This window comes from Protopterus annectens, chromosome 3.part0 (genome assembly GCF_019279795.1).
Source record: "Protopterus annectens isolate FY-2018-M chromosome 3.part0, PAN1.0, whole genome shotgun sequence".
In the NCBI taxonomy this organism is placed as follows: Eukaryota; Metazoa; Chordata; order Ceratodontiformes; family Protopteridae; genus Protopterus; species Protopterus annectens.
The window spans coordinates 555,667,377-555,685,737 of record NC_056731.1 but is presented as its reverse complement, the minus strand read 5'-3'; the positions used below and the strand labels follow the sequence as shown (position 1 = coordinate 555,685,737).

Sequence of the window (18,361 nt, the reverse complement as noted above, 5' to 3'; positions counted from 1 at the left end):
AGAGAAATTTGCTTGTAAGCCTCTATTCTTTGTGGAGGAGGAACGTCTGGCATGCCTTTTAAAGGAGGCAAGGTATGGAAATAAAACCTGTAACCGTGGTGTATAATATCCAATACCCATCTGTCTTGGGTAATTAAACTCCAATTTTCTTTGAATAGTGCCAACCTTCCTCCCAAAGGTGCTGCCAGGCGAGAAGGCTCTGGCAGCTGAAAAGGTAGGTCATTGGGTCTGTTTACGAAAGGACTGACCCCTGCCCTCACCAGAAGACTGTGCAGGTGAACTCCCTGTTCTAGGCCTAAAAGATCCTTGAGCCCTGCCCCTACCACGTCTAGACCTACCCCTAGACTGGGAATCATAAGCAGGATATGTCCACCCCTTGGAAGGCCAATTTCTACTAAACTTTGGAGGCTGAACCTGCAAAAAATCTTTAACAGTCTGCATAGACTTAGCCTTGTCTTCCATTTTCTTTAAAACTGCTTCAACAGGAGAACCAAACAACACATCAGATTGTAAAGGAGCATCTAAAATCCTTGTCTTAACATGCTCAGCTAAATTCTGATCCCTCAGCCAGGCGTGCCTGCGAAGAACAGAACCAGTGGCAGCCACCCTCGAAGAGGCCTGTACAGCATCAAAACCACATTGCAAGGAATGCTTACCCACCTGTTCAGAAACATGAACTAAATCTTGTAACTCTTTACATTCAATACCTTCCGCCAGAGCATCTACCTTAGACTTTAATTGTGAAAGGAGATAGTTTTGGTATTTCAACATGTGAAACTGGCAATTCAAAGCCCTCATGGCTAAAGTGGAAGAAGTATAAACTTTCTTTCCCCATCTATCCAAAGCCCTTGCCTCTTTATCTGGAGGAACCGGATTTTTAACAACAGAAGCCTTAACACCCTTAGGCCCCTGAGAAACAGTTTCTGGGTCTGCCCTAGGACTCTTAAAAAGATACTTATGAGCTTCAGGCACCCTATAATACCTATCCGGTTTAACAGGAGCAGGAGGCAAAGAATCAGGATTAAGAGAAGCCTCTGCAAAAACATCCTCCACCACATCCAGAACAGGAGGTATAGCTAAAGGCCTATGCTGGGGTAGAAACAAAAAAATCCCTAAGCCTTTTCCTGGACTCAGAGAAGTCCTGACCTTCCCATTTAAAATGCTCCCTCATGGAATGAAGAGTCTCTGAAAAAGAAAAATCCTCAGGAGGAGAAGCAGAAGGAGTAGAATCATCCACATCAGAATCAGAATAAGGAGAATACTCCTGCAAGTCTTCAGCCGAAGACTCAGAAGCATCCGAACCCTGCTCAAAACTCCCAAGCTCTGGTTCCACCCTAGGCCTCTTATCAGGAGGGGGCATAGAACCTCTAATCAGAGTAATCAAATCTTCTGCCATTTTAAGCATATGCTTTTTGGGCACAGACCCTGAAGAACTAGGGGTGACACCAGCTGAAGCTAAACTTGGCCTGCCTCTGGGAGAAGCCTTGGAAACAGAAGGGGAGGGCCTAACCACCCTAGGCAGGGAGGGGAGAACAGCTACCTGAGAAGCCCCTTCAGCCTGGCCTACCTCCAGAGAGGACACATCTTGTAATAATAAAGTCTCTCCCTGGGACTCCAAAGAAACATCTGGCTGAACCTCCGGCTCCACCGAGCCCTCTAAAGAACCGGCGTCCGGGACGGACGGTTCTTCTAACCTAGGCTTAGCTGCTTTGTCCTTGTGCTTTTTCGAAGAAGCGGGTGTCGGAGCATCCGACGGCATTTTGTAATTGCACCGCTTCCCGAAGACTAACCTGGCACAATCTAATCTTCTCTTTATAGTGCGTTTGTTAAATCTAGCACAAGAGCGACACCCAACAACGTCGTGCTCAGGCCCTAAACAAGGTATACACAAGGTATGATAATCCCTATAAGGTATCTGTTTCCCACAAGAAATACAGTTATTCACTTTTTCTGACATCCGGCAAAATACTGAGGCAAGAAAAAAACAAAATATTCCCCAACGGGGTACTTAGCCAACTTTGATTCGGTCTGAAACTCCGACTTCGGAAAATCTCAGAACGCCAACCTGCACTCGCAACGCTGCTTCTGCATCGGACCATGCGGCAAAAAAGACTGAGGATATGACGTCGGTCATGCGCATTTGTACCCTGACGTACTGACGTCAGACTAATGCGCCTTGACCGATGTCAGCCTTATACTTTGGTATTCGGGCCGACCGAGGACAGCGGACTACCCAAGTGTAAGGACTGCAGCAATGTGAGATGAAGAACATCTAAAATTGTCTTCATACATCCATAGAGTGAATAATTCTTTACCCTTTTTCAGTTTCAGGAAAGAAAACTGTCAGGTTTATCGCCTGGCTTAACAATTCTGAAACTAATTTTGGCATAAAGGTTGGATCTGTTCACATAGAAACTCTGTCCACATGAAAGATACCGTTCTGACTTTATCATAAGTGCTTATAACTCAGATAATCTTCTAACAGATGTCAGAACAATAAATTAAACAGTCTTCCATGCTAAGGCCCTCAAATTATCTTGGTGTGCAAATGCTTTTCAAACACAAATTTAGATGCCAAATCTTCCTTAAGGTGGAGAGATATGCAAGACCCCTTTAAAAATGGTGTTACAACCACTCTTAGAAATGGAGAACATATGGGTGTTCAATTGGAAATGGCTGAAATAGGTACCTTTACAGAAGAGAAAGACAAACCATTCCACAGTAACTCAAACAATCAGGCACCAGGGGCATCCAAACTAGGTGCCCCTTATCGGTGGCACCAACTTAAAGGCAAGGCCCTGTCAGTGTGAGACTTGACCCTACCTAGAATTGTTCTGTTTTGGTAAAAATAACAAAAGGTAGTACACAGAGACAACAGTTTAGGAACATTCGTTTTTGAAACAGGTTGCCCCTTCTTAAGTTACACAAAATGTACAAAAGCTCTGAAAAATGTTCTTCTGTCAGTTGTGGACATCAAAGGTATGACGTATCTTTTCTGCCTTATGTTTGGGTTGGGGGGGACAAGGAGAAAGATAGTTGGCTTTTAGTAAACTAAGATACACTTTAAGTATAAAAAGTAGGATTGATTCTCACTGAAGGTTTGGTGACTAAGAATATGCAACTCAGATGCTCTACGTAAAGAGGTCAGTCCAATCAGTAAAACAGTTTTCTTTGTGAAAAAGTTCAAGTCACCTCGATGGACTGGTTGAAACGGAGCAAGTGTTAGCTTCTCTAACACACCACCAAGATCCAACAGAGGAGCTACCAGTTTTCTTGGAGATCTGAAAAAAACCCTTTCAAAGACATTTTCAGATCAGAATACAGTGAGAGAGAGAAGGCTCCATCGGCGGACATGCTGAATTGGCTGACAACTGAACATTGATGGAGAAGTAAGAAAGGCCATAGGATACTAACACTGAGAACTAATGTAAAATTAGAAAAATCCTGTGCCAAGTGAGAGTGCTGGTTATGTTGTTTGCACCAATTAGAAAAACTTTTTCCATTTGAAAATATATGTTTTTCTATTAGCAGGCGTTCTTGCCTCCATGAATAACTGCTGCATGTCCTCAGTAAAGAGGTGCCTAAAGTGAATAAAGACAATAGTGTCAGCATGTATCAAACACCGCTGTCCTTGTGATAGTAGATCCATTCTGAGAGGTAGCTTAGCTAATTGCGCCAGCCATTTCAAAACAAAGGGAGAACCACTGTTGGCAAGGCCAGAAGGCAATCAACACAATGATCATAGGGGATCCTTTTTAATCTTCTGAGGCACTCTGGATATCAGTGGAAAGAGTGAAAAATCTTACAGTCAACACCCATCTAAGAAAGAAAAAGGCATCTATCTTCCAGACCCTTATGCTTGGAGTCCAGGAGCAGAATTTGCTAGTGGATTGTTCAGAGAGGAGGCAAACAGGTTTACTTGACAAACTCCCCACAGATGGATCAAATATGGGTCTGACAGACAATACTCTTCTTACAGGATATAAAATAACTATACAGTGAGATTGTGCTGTAAATCTATACCCCAAGAAACATAGTCTGTACAGGAGGAGTAACGACAAGACCTTTTCCAGTGATTTCATACACCTGGACATAGACTCTGCATAGTACTGGTTGTATGGACAGTATACTCCCAAAAGGACAACCAATGTTACCCTAAATAGCACAATGAAGCCTATTTCTGTGGGGAAACCATACTGAATTACATACTGTGCAAAAAAAAAAAAAAACACTTTAAATAAGCCAGCACAAAGTACAATAAGAATCTCGCATACACACCCAATATAAATAAATAAAGGCTGTTTTCAGCCTAACACAGTATAAATAGAGGCAAAATATCAATTCAACAGGAATTAATATTAAATGCAATTTCTGACAAAAATGTCACACAAAAGTGGTGCCAAAATCGCTATTTAAATAAGAAATTTGTTCAAAATGTTGAAAATCTACACAATCACGCAAATAAATACTAAATCCAAACCATACACCCCAAACTAAAGTTAAGAAAAAAATCCTGTCAGTAATGTTTGACAAATAAAATGGCACCCAAATCACAATTTTAAATGAAAGAGCATTTAAAATGTTGTATGTTTACGAACCACAAATAACAATAGTGACAAGAAAAAAAATAGCCGAACAGTCAAAAAGAAAAGCCACAGATTACTTCCAATTCTGGCAGCGCAAAGCAATGACAGGAATAGCACTAAAATGGCCTTAGTACAAAGATTCCATTCCATTCCAACATTCAAAGAGACACATAAGACACTTTAAAGTGATCAAAAAACCTACAGAAACTCAGAAACATCTTAACAAAGACACAATATAACTTATACTCTTAACACAAATGAGATTGATATTATTTTCTGCTTTGTCAAACAACAAAAAGGGCCAATATCTACATAGGAAGAATGCAGAGTCCCTGTAATCACAACTACGCAGGTAAAAGCTGCACTCTCTAAAACCAAAAACACAGCATCCATGGGATTGGACAACATCCCAGGCTGTGTTTCACATGAATGTCAGAACGAACTGGCTCCCCACTGAAGCAACATGTTCAATAATAGCCTAGCATCAGGCTATGTGCACATTGAATGGCACACAGCAACAGTGTTCCCACTCCACAAAGGGGGAGCCAGCACTGATCCCAGGAACTATCGACCTATTAGCTTGATGAGCCTGGTCTGCAAGGCCATGGAACGTATCACGATGGAACTCATCAACAAAGACATTGGTAACCTCCAAACGCTGGATCCCACCCAGTTCGGGTTTGTGAAAGGCAGATCATGCCTCCTGAACCTGATCGACTTCTTTGAGGCAGTCACCAAAGCCGTAGATGAGGGTAAGGTGGTTCAAACAGCCTATTTTGACCTCGCCAAGGCTTTTGACACCATCCCTCATTCTGGAATTCTAGCTAAGCTCACTAAGCTAGGTATAAATTCCTACATCACAAGATGGGTTGCAAACTGGTTCACTGACAGAACCCACACTGTAAAAGTTGCAGACCCCAAATCTGACCTCAAAGGAGAACCCACACTGTAAAAGTTGCAAAATCCAAACCTGACCTCAAAGCAGTGACAAGTGGAGTACCACAGAGTTCCATCCTGGGACCTCTCCTGTTTGGTATCTACTTCTCTGAAGTACAGGCTAACACATAGGACTTCTGGCTAATTAAGTTCGCAGATGACTGCAAACTAGGAGCCATAGTCAAGTCCCCAAATGATGTGGACATCCTACAGAAGGGCCTCACTGAGACAGATGCCTGATGTTAGAGCCATTGCCTCAAGCTCAATGCCAAAATGTTCACTGTCACCCCGTTTGGTAAAAACTCTACCCATGAACTACCACATCGGCAGCAATCTACTTAACACTGAATGTGTGATAAAAGACCTTGGGACCCAGGTGGACAGTAGCCTCCCCTTTGATAGTCACATCGCCACAGTAGTCAGGAAGTCCTTCTATGTGGCACACCTCATCATAAAATGGTTCTCATCTGAGAAAAAAGAGGTCATTGTTCCCCTCTACTCAACAATCATTAGACCCATTATAGAGTACAATGCCCCTTTTGGAATGTACCTCACAAGACATCTGCAGCAGCTGGAAAGGCCACAGAAGTACCTCGCAAAAAGGATTACTGGCCTCAAACAAATACCCTACACTGACTGCTCAGAAAACTCCAGCTTTACTCCGTAGCATATCACCTACTCCAATGTGATCTCTGCCTAACATATAAAGGTATGTCAAACTCAGAGCTGTTGGACATGCTACACCTAAAGAAATCCCAGTCCCTCTGAGCTACATGCTCTAGAGACCTAAAGCTTGTCACCACAATAAACAGGACATGCTGGAGGGATAGATTCCTGTCACAGAGACTTCCCACACTCTGGAACAGGCTACCCATCTATGTCAAGCAAAGTTCTTCATTAGCATTCTTCAAGAAAAATCTTGATGAGTGGATGGGAAATAGGAAATACACCCCCGGGGATCACTTCTGTGTCTCTGCTCGACAGCGGCACAGGAAAATAACTTTCTTGGGTGGCGTAAGCCAGGGAACCTTGTTGGCTAGGCTTACGTAGGCCCTTGGGCCGATAGCTTAGTAACTACCTATGAACCTAATCAGTCAAATAAACTATTCAAGCACTGAAAGGAAAAGGAGGGAGTAGTATAATCAAAAGGAGTGTTTTACCTCAGCTTTGCAAGCTGTAATCTCCAGAAGGAAAGGTAAAATCCATAAGATCTTTAACTATGGGACAAGAAAACAGAAACGGTACTGTGAGTGTGATAGGCTGTCCTGGTACTGCCAGGGAATTGGCCCTTCTCATTCACAGACAGGCAGTGGGAGGAGTTCTGAGCTTTGGACTGACAGAGAGAGAGAGAGGGAAGGTATAAAGGCACTTCTACCTGTATACTAGTAAGCCAGTGTATTTCTTGAACATTAAATGATTTCACAGTGTAAATTTTTAAATTGTAAACACCTGCAACTTGGATACACCTGATCAGCTGTATTAAGAGTAAATGAGCTGTGAAGTACTGTTTTTAAAAGCACGGCAACCAGCAGGAAGAAATAAACTATACCACACATAGAAATATACCACATGTACTTAGTAGCTGTTTCTGTACGTGAAAAAAAAGAAGAGCGAGCCATAATTTAGGACAACTGAAGTGTACACACACCTTGAAACAGAACCAGGAGCATTAGAGATGATCAAAATCAAGAAAGGTAGTTAAAATGGTCGACTAGAAAAAGTTTGAAGAGATATCCAACAGAATTAATGAGGAAAGGCCTTACTAGATAAACTCACTACAATTTTCCATTCAAATTAAGAACATTGTCATTTATTCATGTCATCAAAAAATATAATCACTTAAAGGTTGTCATAAAGATTACTTATGAAAGCTTATGGCTGACAAGGAAAGCAGCCAGCAAGCTTTACTCCATAAAGTCACAAGAATGTGGCTGTGAATATTAGACAGTGGCAAAGCCTACTTTGAGAGCTACTTGCTCCCATTCTCACATAAAAAACTCTCAATGTCGGGACCTGACGTACTGTGATGATAAGCAAGGCAGAGATAGGAGCAAGTGTATCGGTGATAGTTACCCACGTCTTTAGAGGGGGCGGGGGTGATGTGAGTTATGCACAGCATCTACACGACCTTATTAGGGAGTCCAAAGTAGTAGTTCATTAGCAAAAACAAAAGACATTTACATTTTGTGTACATACGCAAAGGGATTCAGAAAAAAGACTACATCTCCGTTCCCATCAGCACAACATTGTGCAACCTGAGCAAAAGATATCAACTAAAGTCAGTGTCAGAAATATAAAGCAAGAATCTCAAACACAAGACTTTGAATTCAGTGGGCCCTGAGACTCATGGCGTTACTGAAACAATGGGCCAGAAAGAGCACAGCGAAAACAAACTGAAAAAATACAGTGTGACAAATCTGTACTTCAACAGCTGACCACTCTAGCCCTTGTTACAATGATCCAGACGCTGAAAGTTACAACCATTTTAAGATCTGATATGATCAAGCAGAAACAAAATTTTCAACATAGTGCTTAAATGTATAGCCTTCTTGTATGTCTGAATATTTTCTGTTTAATAAATGAATAAAATTGAAAATGGTGCTTAAATACCTGTTGGATTCTTCATACTCCTCCTCATCGTCAGAAATGGAGTAACACATAGTTCTTTTCCTTTTTAGAAAACTGTAATATCAGAAAGATAACAAAATTTTTGTGTTAGTTCAAGCTTTTATTACAAATCTGTAAAAAGAAAAAAAAAACACTTTTTAAATCATAAAAAAGAAATACACAAATGAGATACTAGTTACACATACACAGCATAAACAGTATTATAATCATGACCTTTTGCCACAGCATTTATTCTGCACTAAAGTTTTTTTTTTTTTGTTATAGTAATTTCTACTTAAAGCAAGGTCTAAACATCAACCTTAAAAATGGTAAGAGAAATGCATATCATATCAACAAAGGTATGTAATTTAGGTGCAAGGACGTCATTGTTCCACTGTATATGGCATTCATCAGATCTGTCACTGAGTACAATGCCCCCTTTGATATGTACCTACCCAGGTATATTCACCAACTGGAATGTCCACAGGGGTCCTTCACTAACAATTCATGGCATCGGTGCCATATCCATTCCAGACCGCCTCAATGCCATATCACTGCATTCAGTACCTTACAGCCTGTTGAGGGGAGATCCATCCCCAGCATACAGAGCATTTTTAAGCCCCACTCTGATGGACCTCCTCCATATCTACAAGATGAAAAGCATCAGAATTCCTCATTCTAAACACTTAAACGTTGTCTGTGATATAACCAGGACCTGCTGGAGAGACAGGTTATGTATCCCACACACTGAGTTACAGCACAATGGCACTAAATATACAGACCCAACTAATATTGCCAACAGCCTGGCAGATAGGTTCAGTGCTAACTTTACCCCCCTCTCACTCCCTAAAGAGCCCATCTCTATACCGGAAGAATGCAAAGTTTTTGTATTCATGGCTGCTCAGGTAAAAACCACATTCTCCAAAGCCAAGAACACAGCATCCATGGGACCAGACAACATCCAAGGCTGTGTTCTACACGAACTACAGAACGAACTGGCACCCCACCTAAGTACCATGTTCAATCATAACCTCACCTCAGGCTTTGTACCTGCTGAATGGCGCACAGCAATGGTTATCTCACTCCTCAAGGGGGGAGCCACCACGGACCCCGGGAACTACCGCCCCATTAGCCTGACGACCCTGGTCTGCAAGGCCATGGAACGTATCATCATGGAACTTATAAACAAAGACATTGGTAATCTCCAAACTCTGGACCCTACTCAGTTCGGGTTTGTGAAAGGCAGATCATGCCTCCTAAACCTGATAGACTTCTCTGAAGCAGTCACCAAAGCTGTAGACAAGGGTAAGCTGGTTCACACAGCCTATCTAGATCTTGCCAAGGCTTTTGACACCATCCCCCACTCTGGAATTATAGATAAACTCACTAAACTAGGTATAAATCCCTATGTCACAAGATGGGTTGCCAACTGGCTCACTGACAGAACCCACACTGTGAAAGTAGCAGACTCCAAATCTGACTTCAGACCAGTGACAAGTGGAGTACCACAGGGTTCAGTCCCGGGTCCTCTCCTGTTTGGTATCTACTTCTCTGAAGTACAGGCTAACACAGAAGGTCTTTGGCTAATGAAGTTCACAGATGACTGCAAACTAGCAGCCATAATCGAAACTCCTAACGATGTGGACATCCTACAAAAGGGCCTCACTGAGACAGATGCCTGGTGTCAAAGCCATGGCCTCAAGCTCAATGCCAAAAAGTGCACTGTCATCCCCTTTGGTAAGAACTCTGTACCCATGCACTACAGCATAGGCGGTAGTATACTTAACACCGAAAGTGTGATAAGAGACCTTGGGACACAGGTGGACAGTAGTCTCTCCTTTGATAATCACATCATCACAGTAGTCAGGAAATCCTTCTTCGTGGCACACCTCATCACAAAGGGTTTCTCATCCAGGAAAAAAGAGGTCATTGTTCCCCTCTACTCATCACTCATTAGACCCATTATAGAGTACAATGCCCCTTTTGGTATGTACCTCACAAGACATCTATAACAACTGAAAAGGTCGCAGAAATACCTCACAAAGAGGATTACCGGCCTCAAACAGATGCCCTACGCAGACCGTGTCAAAAAACTCCAGCTTTATTCCGTCGCATATCGCCTACTCAGAGGTGATCTCTGCCTAACATACAAAGCTATGTCAAACCCAGAACTGTTGGACATGCTCAACTTAAAGAAATCCCAATCCCTCCGAGCTACACGCTCTAGGGACCTAAACCTTGTCACCACAATAAACAGAACATGCCGGAGGGATAGATTTCTGTCCCAGAGACTTCCCATACTCTGGAATAAACTATCTATCTATATCAAACAAAGCTCCACATTAGCACTCTTCAAGAAAAATCTTGATGACTGGATGTGAAATAGGAAATTCACCCCGGGGATCACCTCTGTGGCTCTTTTCAACAGTGGCACAGGAAAATAATTTTCTTGGGTGGCAAAAGCCAGGGTACCTTTTTGGCTGGGCTTGTATAGGCCCCAGGGCCGATAGCCTAGTACCTACCTATGAACCTATAAACTACCACACCTCTAGAACAGGCTCATTATCCATGTGAAGCATAGATTTTATCTAACCCAATTCAAGTGTAGTTTGGACAATTTGGAAGGGGAATACGAAATTCATCCCTGGTTTGGCATCTATGTCTCTAATGCACACAGGCAGCTTGTAAATGGTTCATCTCCAAGGCCCCTGCTTGTAAATCTTTCATCTCTTAAGCCCTTGCTTACACTTATCAAGGGTACCACAAGTTCTCACAGATTTGGGATGCATGGCTAGGCTTAAAAAGGCCATGGGGTCACTACCAACCTAAACACATATGAACTTATATTGTATTTTTTTTTGTTTGTTTCAAAGAGTGATGTCATCACACATAAGGAAACAGGCTTTACATGTTGCTAAAAATTATACTGACAAAACATAAAAAGCATCAGGGGATATTCAGAACAGCTTGGTACAACCTATGTAAAATAAACTTGGAAAAACATTCAACGCAAAAAGGTAACTTAGTATCATCTCCCATACAGGTTTAGAAACAGCACTTTTTACAGAAAAGGAAGTCAATATGGTAGGGATACAATGAAGGCAACAAGCTAACCATGCTACAGGAATTAGCAGGTAGAGTGTCATTCAGATGCCAGTTTGCTTTTCTATAAAGTTTGTCTTTTATTATCCATTACATGAAAAAAGCATATGTTATGCTTGGTGGAGTTAAATGGTGCACATGACCATTAACCCAAAAGCAGAGATGTTAAAACGATTATGGTATAAAAGGCCCCACTGTAAATGAGGAACTTTTTGTAAAATCTAAGCAAGACAGCTCAATAGGTAAAATCTTACTCAATACACTACCACGGAGGACTGAAATTATGCCAGTTCCACTTATTTGTGTCACAGAAATTAATTATCAAAATAAACAGATAAGGTATCAAGAATTACACCTGACAAAAAATTCATTCATTTTAAGCAAAGCTCTCATGAAAGGTATTTCGCCTAAGCTGATGCTTAAACATTTAAAGTGTCAAGTCCTACTGTTAATGGCTACTTGATATTAAAATCTATTATAAAACACCATCACTGCTAAAAGTGAGACTTTCAGAAACTTGATATGTGCAGTCTGAGTCCTCAAGGGAGAGGAAGGTTAACTGTCCAGGTGACTGCTATCCTGTAATAGTGGTGGTGGCAAGAGGGGGTCTTTTTATTTTTCTTACACAGACCTGTCATATGCCCTTTTCAGGGAGTCCAAAGATACAACACTTAATCAAAAAAGAGGAACATACTGAAAAATAACAGGTTTAAATTTTCTGGGCAAAGAAAACATGTACATAATTTTATTTATTTAATTATTTATTAATTTATTTTATATTTATTTACCAGGCTAGTTTAACTGGATATATTTCCATTTTCAGTAGAGGCCTGGGGAGAAAACGTCCAATAGTAGCACAAAAAATTTAGAACAATTTTATCACACAATAAAAGAAAGGATGTCAAAATACAAAGAAGTAATCTTAAAATGAAGAACATTACACTAAGAAACATTGACATACAGGATAAGACAAGTCATTTTACAGTATGATACATGAGGTAATTTACAGTACATTAAAAGATTGAATTCATACAGTCATCTTCTTTCGGCATTTCCCGGTTAGGGGTCACTACAGCTGATCACCTGTTTCCATTTCTTCCTGTCCTCTGCATCCTGCTCTGTCACACCAGCTACCTGCATGTCCTCGCTAACCACATCCATAAACCTTATCTTAGGCCTTCCTCTTTTCCTCTTACCTGGCAGCTTCATCCTTAGCATCCTTTTCCCAATATACCCAGCATCCCTCCTCAGCACATGTCCAAACCAATGCAATCTTGCCTCTTTAGCTTTGTCTCCAAACTGTCCAACCTGGGCTGACCCTCTAATATACTTATTCCTAATCCTGTCTATCCTCGTCACACCCAGTGCAAATCTTAACATCTTTAACTCTGCCACATCAGCTCTGACTCCTGCCTTTTTGTCAATGCCACTGTCTCCAACCCATATAACATAGCTGGTCTCACTACCCTTTTGAAGACCTTCCCTTTCACTATTACTAGTACTCGTCTGTCACACATCACTCCTGACCCAATTCTCCACCCACTCCACCCTGCTTGTACTCTCTTCTTCACCTTTCTTCCACACTCGCCATTACTCTGAACTGTTGATCCCAAGTATTTAAACTCATTCACCTTTGCCAACTCTACTCCCTGCATCCTCACCATTCCTCTACCCTCCCTTTCATTCACACACACATATTCCATCTTAGTCCACCTGACCTTCATTCCTCTTCTCTCTAGAGCATATCTCCACCTCTCCAGGGTCTCCTCAAACTCTTCCCTACTCTCACTACATATCACAATGTCATCTGCAAACATCATAGTCCACGGGGACTCCTGTCTGATCACGTCTGTCAACCTGTCCATCACCAGTGCAAATAAGAAAGGGCTCAGAGCTGATCCTTGATGTAATCCCGCCTCCACCTTAAACGCATCTGTCACTCCCACTGGAGATCTCACCTCTGTCACACTACCGTTGTACATATCCTGTACCACTCTTACATACTTCTCTGCCACTCCCGATTTCCTCATACAATACCACAACTCCTTTCAAGGCACCCTGTCATATGCTTTCTCTAAGTCCACAAAGACACAATGCAACTCCTTCTGACCTTCTCTGTACTTTTCCATTAACACTCTCAGAGCAGACATCACATCTGTAGTGCTCTTTCCTGGCATGAAACAATACTGCTGATCACTAATCATCACCTCCCTTCTAAACCTAGCTTCCACTACTCTTTCCCATGATTTCATGCTGTGACCGATCAGTTTTATCCCTCTGTAGTTACTACAGCTCTGCACATCACCCTTATTCTTAAAAATCGGTACCAAAACACTTTTTCTCCACTCCTCTGGCATCCACTCACTTTCGAAGATTTCATTAAACAATCTGGTTAAAAATTCCACTGATATTTCTCCTAAACACCTCCAAGCTTCCACAGGTATGTCATCTGGACTAACAGCTTTTCCATTCTTCATCCTCTTCATAGCTATCCTTACTTCTGCCTTGCTAATCCAGTGCACTTCCTGATTCACTATCCCCACATCATCCAGCCTTTTCTCTCTCTCATTCTCTTCATTCATCAGCCCCTGAAAGTAATCCGGCAACATTTCAAGAACCATGCCTCTACTGTGTTAAATACCTTCTGAGTCAGAGATTGTAGTTCTGATGTGGAGTTAGCTGAACATATGAGCGTAGAATCGTCTACATATTGTATGCCGGTGGTTTGAGGAATTGCCACATAAAGGTCATTCATGAATAGTGAGAAAAGAAGAGGTCCTAGAATGGAGCCCTGAGGGACTCCAAAGGTGACTGGCAGTGGGGAGATTGTCCCAGAGAACTGCTTGTTGCCTATTGCTAAGGTAGGACTTGAACCATTGAAGAGTCTGGGTGTCAAGAGAAAGGGATTCAAGGGTATTTATAAGCAGGGGGTGGTTTACCATGTCAAAAGCTTTTGAGAGATTGATGAAGAGTGCTGATTTGAGGATGTTTTTATTACGGTTTCCATTGATGGACTCGGTGAATGATAAGAGAGCAGTGGTGGTACTATGAAATGGCCTAAAGCCATGCTGGCAGTTAGCTAGTATGTTATGTTGAGTTAAGTGGTCTAATAGTTGACGGTGAATACATTATTCCGTAACTTTTGCTAAGGGTGATAAAAGGGCTATAGGCTTGTAGTAGGAATAATCATTAGAGTTACCACCTTTCTGTAGGGGGATAAAGTGGGAGATTTTCCAGATGTCTGGGATGGCTCCCTCCTTAATGGTTCTGCTTATAAGGATAGATATAGGATAGGCAACTGCTTTGGCTGCTTTTTGCTGGTATTCAGATGGTAACTGGTCAGCAGAAGGAGTACAATTCTTAAGTTTTTGGATGATTTTTTTAGATGACAGTGGTAGAGATGGGTTGCAACTGGAATGTTGGGAGAGTACCAGGTATAGTGGTAGGGAGACTTGAGTTGTCTGTGGATAGTTGACTGGCTAGAGATTATATGGTCTCTGTGAAGAATTTATTGAAGGCATTGGCAGTTTGATGAGGGTATTATGATCAGCCCCTAGTGGGGTTGGTGTACTAGAGTGCCCTGGGTAAAGGAGTCTATTGATGCTTGACCAGAACATCTGTGGATTAATTTGGTGAGTTTGCTGTAGTTTACAATAGTAGTTCTTTTTATAAGTGAGTATTGCTTTTTTGTAATACTTCTCAATTGTCTAAAAGTTTGTTGCTTAGAGATGGTTTTGGTAGCTCTCCACATAGCTCAAGATTTGATCCTAAGCAAAATCTTTTGCCTGGTTTCTTTTGAAAGCCATGGGGGCTGGTTTGGACTTCATTCTAATAGACCGTTTAGGTGCATACTCATCGAGGATAGTTAAGAATTTAGAGTTGAAATATTTACCTGCCTCTTCAAGTGGGGGAATTTTTAGATGGTTCCAGTCAAAGGCATGAAGTTAATTTTGGAATAGTATATGGTTAAAAGTGTTTATTGGTCCATTAAATCCTATATGTGGGGGTGTTAGAAATGTCATTCTTTTGCTTATAATGTAAGTCAGAGTATGATCACTTACATCATCAGGCAAAGTTCCTACCTTATAGGTTTGTTGATGTTTACTAATAAGAATCCAGTCTAAGGTGCTCTCTTTTTTGTTTGGTTTGTTAATTCTGGTTGTGGTGGTGATTGGTTTGACATAAGCCATGAAGATTAATATGGGAGGTAAGATTTTCAGTATTGACACATTTCCAGCCAGTATTCAAGTTACCTAGTATTATTGTTTATTGTGGGAAAGTAGAGGACACCCAGCTTAGAATATCCTCTATAGTATTGCTGTTATTGTCAGGAGGTAGGTAGGTACAGATGATGTATAGGGATTTGCTAGGGTTGAGTTTAAATTTGAGATAAGGAATAAGAACTTCAGCCTTACTATCCTGAGGTGGGTTATAAGGAATGGAGGAGATCTGAAGCCCATTTTTAAATAGACGTGCTACTCCCCCGCCCTTCCGTTTTATGCAGTCTGGTCTCAATATATTATATCCTGGGGGGATTATTTCATTATCCTAAGTTCCAGGTTTTAACCAAGTTTCTGTAAGGCAGAAGATATCAAAGGAATGAATATCAAGAAGGGTGTGGAGATGGGCAACTTTGTGGTTAATACTGCGGATATTGAAATGTCCTATTAGTAAAGTGTTGGGGAGTTTGGTCTGGGTTACTAGGGTGGATAGAAGCAGTGAGTTTTTACTGTGGAGACACTGGTTGGGCCAGGGTTAGGGTGGATGTCATAAGTGCTCATAACTCAGATAATCTTCTAACAGATGTCAGAACAATAAATTAAACAGTCTTCCATGCTAAGGCCTCAAATTATCTTGGTGAGCAAATGCTTTTCAAACACAAATTTAGATGCCAGATCTTCCTTAAGGTGGAGAGATATGCAAGACCCCTTTAAAAATGGTGTTACAACCACTCTTAGAAATGCAGAACATATGGGTGTTCAATTGGAAATGGCTGACATAGGTACCTTTACAGAAGAGAAAGACAAACCATTCCACAGTAACTCAAACAATCAGGCACCAGAGGCATCCAAACTAGGTGCCCCTTATCGGTGGCACCAACTTAAAGGCAAGGCCCTGTCAGTGTGAGACCTGACCCTACCTAGAATAGTTCTGTTTTGGTAAAAATAACAAAAGGTAGTACACAGAGACAACCGTTTAGGAACATTCATTTTTGAAACAGGTTGCCCCTTCTTCTTACCTTTACACAAAATGTACAAAAGCTCTGAAAAATGTTCTTTTGTCAGTTGTGGACATCAAAGGTATGATGTATCTTTTCTGCCTTATGTTTGGGTTGGGGGGGACAAGGAGAAAGATAGTTGGCTTTTAGTAAACTAAGATACACTTTAAGTATAAAAAGTAGGATTGATTCTCACTGAAGGTTTGGTGACTAAGAATATGCAACTCAGATGCTCTACGTAAAGAGGTCAGTCCAGTCAGTAAAACAGTTTTCTTTGTGAAAAAGTTCAAGTCACCTCGATGGACTGGTTCAAACGGAGCAAGTGTTAGCTTCTCTATCACACCACCAAGATCCAACGGAGGAGCTACCAGTTTTCTTGGAGATCTGAAAAAACCCTTTCAAAGACATTTTCAGATGAGAATACAGTGAGAGAGAAGGCTCCATCGGTGGACATGCTGAATTGGCTGACAACTGAACATTGATGGAGAAGTAAGAAAGGCCATAGGATACTAACACTGAGAACTAATGTAAAATTAGAAAAACACTGTGCCAAGTGGGAGTGCTGGTTATGTTGTTTGCACCAATTAGAAAAACTTTTCCATTTGAAAATATATGTTTTTCTATTAGCAGGCTTTCTTGTCTCCATGAATAACTGCTGCATGTCCTCAGTAAAGAGGTGCCTAAAGTGAATAAAGACAATAGTGTCATCATGTATCAAACACCGCTGTCCTTGTGATAGTAGATCCATTCTGAGAGGTAGCTTAGCTAATTGCGCCAGCCATTTCAAAACAAAGGGAGAACCACTGCTGGCAAAGCCAGAAGGCAATCAACACAATGATCATAGGGGATCCTTATTAATCTTCTGAGGTACTCTGGATATCAGTGGAAAGAGTGAAAAATCTTACAGTCAACACCCATCTAAGAAAGAAAAAGGCATCTATCTTCCAGACCCTTATGCTAGGAGTCCAGGAGCAGAATTTGCTAGTGGATTGTTCAGAGGGGAGGCAAAGAGGTTTATTTGACAAACTCCCCACAGATGGATCAAATATGGGTCTGACAGACAATACTCTTCTTACAGGATATAAAATAACTATACAGTGTCATTGTGCTGTAAATCTATACCCCAAGCAAACATAGTCTGTACAGGAGGAGTAACGACAAGACCTTTTCCAGTGATTCCATACACCTGGACATAGACTCTGCATAGTACTGGTTGTATGGACAGTATACTCCCAAAAGGACAACTAATGTTACCCTAAATAGCACAATGAAGCCAATTTCTGTGGGGAAACCATACTGAATTACGTACTGTGCACAAAAAAAAAAAAAAAAAAAAACTTTAAATAAGCCAGCACAAAGCACAGTAAGAATCTCACATACACACCCAATATAAATAAATAAAGGCTGTTTTCAGCCTAACACAGTATAAATAGAGGCAAAATATCAATTCAACAGGAATTAATATTAAATGCAATTTCTGACAAAAATGTCACACAAAAGTGGTGCCAAAATCGCTATTTAAATGAGAAATTTGTTCAAAATGTTGAAAATCTACACAATCACGCAAGTAAATACTAAATCCAAACCATACACCCCAAACTAAAGTTAAAAAAAAAAATCCTGTCAGTAATGTTTGACAAATAAAATGGCACCCAAATCACGATTTTAAATGAAAGAGCATTTAAAATGTTGTATGTTTATGAACCACAAATAACAATAGTGACAAGAAAAAAAATAGCCGAACAGTCAAAAAGAAAAGCCACAGATTACTTCCAATTCTGGCAGCGCAAAGCAATGACAGGAATAGCACTAAAATGGCCTTAGTACAAAGACTCCATTCCATTCCAACATTCAAAGAGACACATAAGACACTTTAAAGTGATCAAAAAACCTACAGAAACTCAGAAACATC

General features: G+C 41.0%; 1 long non-coding RNA gene across 1 annotated transcript in view; it reads right to left on the bottom strand.

Moving 5' to 3' along the window:
- The window catches only part of LOC122797272, a 75,266-nt gene that overhangs the window by 28,717 nt on the left and 28,188 nt on the right, over positions 1–18,361 (bottom strand). Inside the window, exon 2 of the long non-coding RNA XR_006364041.1 lies at positions 8,133–8,204. This is a non-coding gene — a long non-coding RNA (uncharacterized LOC122797272). The remainder of the gene's footprint in view (positions 1–8,132; positions 8,205–18,361) is intronic.